The sequence below is a fragment of the Arachis ipaensis genome, chromosome B7 (genome assembly GCF_059453495.1).
Source record: "Arachis ipaensis isolate K30076 ecotype BB chromosome B7, ASM5945349v1, whole genome shotgun sequence".
Classification (NCBI taxonomy): domain Eukaryota; kingdom Viridiplantae; phylum Streptophyta; class Magnoliopsida; order Fabales; family Fabaceae; genus Arachis; species Arachis ipaensis.
The window spans coordinates 53,357,501-53,360,000 of record NC_142442.1 but is presented as its reverse complement, the minus strand read 5'-3'; positions in this window follow the sequence as shown (position 1 = coordinate 53,360,000).

The window sequence follows — 2,500 nt, the reverse complement described above, 5'->3', positions numbered from 1 at the left end:
CGTTGCCCCCTGCCCACGACACCCGCTGCCGCACGCATATCCATCATCCGCGTCGTGCGCCACACTAGGCCTGGCCAAGCGTCGGGCTGCGCAAGCCGCGTTGCCCCTCGCGGGGGCGCACAGGCCGCCCGCCGATCCCACGTCGTGCTCGGACTTGGGATGATCCCCCTAGTCCTGGGTCGAGCACAAGGTGTTGCCCCGAGCGTGTGCCCAAGGCACAACTCCACCACGCCATGCTCCCTAGGTGGTGCCTAGGTGGGCCGTGCACGGACGTGTTTCCCTTCTTGTTGGTCCTTCGGTGATCGGGGTTCGCAGCAGCCAGACGCACGTGCTCGACCTTGGACCCGGGGCGGGGGACCCCGGCGGCACACCACAACCACAACGTGCTTGCTAGTGTGCCTAGGGGATGGCAAGGCAACGTGCATCTTGCTGGCATTGCGCCCAGCAAGCCTTTGGGCAACTCGAGTTTCAGCAGCACGACACCCCTCCCCCCTATAATAGGCTGCCGAGCCATTACCAAAGTGCCACGGGTAGACGTCCTTTTCCGTGAGGAGACATACTAAAGGAAAGTGCTCTAGAGGTCGAATTTTGACGCCGTTTTTTGCAACAACCTCTAGAAAAATAAGATCTTTCCATCCTCCAAATTTGGTGAATTTACACCGTGCCGATTTTTTTTGACGATTTTTTTACCGCCCGGAATGCCGGAAATTCAAAAAAAATGAAAAACGGAGCAAACCTGCGATTTTTGACCTGGATTTTTTTGTGCAGCCTTCACATAATATTACCAAGGTTCCCTCAAAATTTCACGAAAAATGCACGAGCCAATTCTGAGATATGAAAATTTGGCTCCTCCGTTGCAACGCTCCGAGCCATCGTTGCAACGGCGGGTGCCTCCGTGGGGGGCGGGGGAGCCCGGCGGCACACCACAACCACAACGTGCTTGCTAGTGTGCCTAGGGGATGGCAAGGCAACGTGCATCTGGCTGGCATTGCGCCCAGCAAGCCTTTGGGCAACTCGAGTTTCAGCATCACGACTCCCCTCCCCCCTATAATAGGCTGCCGAGCCATTACCAAAGTGCCACGGGTAGACGTCCTTTTCCGTGAGGAGACATACTAAAGGAAAGTGCTCTAGAGGTCGAATTTTGACGCCGTTTTTTGCAACAACCTCTAGAAAAATAAGAACTTTCCATCCTCCAAATTTGGTGAATTTACACCGTGCCGATTTTTTTTGACGATTTTTTTACCGCCCGGAATGCCGGAAATTCAAAAAAAATGAAAAACGGAGAAAACCTGCGATTTTTGACCTGGATTTTTTTGTGCAGCCTTCACATAATATTACCAAGGTTCCCTCAAAATTTCACGAAAAATGCACGAGCCAATTCTGAGATATGAAAATTTGGCTCCTCCGTTGCAACGCTCCGAGCCATCGTTGCAACGGCGGGTGCCTCCGTGGGGGGCGGGGGAGCCCGGCGGCACACCACAACCACAACGTGCTTGCTAGTGTGCCTAGGGGATGGCAAGGCAACGTGCATCTTGCTGGCATTGCGCCCAGCAAGCCTTTGGGCAACTCGAGTTTCAGCATCACGACACCCCTCCCCCCTATAATAGGCTGCCGAGCCATTACCAAAGTGCCACGGGTAGACGTCCTTTTCCGTGAGGAGACATACTCAAGGAAAGTGCTCTAGAGGTCGAATTTTGACGCCGTTTTTTGCAACAACCTCTAGAAAAATAAGATCTTTCCATCCCCCAAATTTGGTGAATTTACACCGTGCCGATTTTTTTTGCCGATTTTTTTACCGCCCGGAAAGCCGGAAATTCAAAAAAAATGAAAAACGGAGCAAACGTGCGATTTTTGACCTGGATTTTTTTGTGCAGCCTTCACATAATATTACCAAGGTTCCCTCAAAATTTTAGAAAAAATGCACGAGCCAATTATGAGATATGAAAATTTGGCTCCTCCGTTGCAACGCTCCGAGCCATCGTTGCAACGGCGGGTGCCTCCGTTGCAACGAAACCAGCCAACGATGCACCTAACCCAGCATCCGTTGCAACGCACCCTGCCTCCGTTGCAACGCGCCCAGCCAACGTTGCACCGTCCCCAGCATCCGTTGCAACGCCCCCAGCCAACGTTGCAACGCGCCCTGCCTCCGTTGCAACGCTCCCAGCCAACGTTGCAACGCGCCCTGCCTCCGTTGCAACGTCACCAGCATCCGTTGCAACGCGCCCTGCCTCTGTTGCAACGCGCACGGCCAACGTTGCACCGACCCCAGCATCCGTTGCACTGCCCCCAGCCAACGTTGCAACGCCCCCAGCCAACGTTGCAACGCGCCCTGCCTCCGTTGCAACGTCACCAGCAACCGTGGCAACGCGACCTGCCTCCGTTGCGACGCCCCCAGCCAACGTTGCAACGCGCCCTGCCTCCGTTGCAACGTCACCAGCATCCGTTGCAACGCTCCCAGCCAACGTTGCAACGCGCCCTGCCTCCGTTGCAACGTCACCAG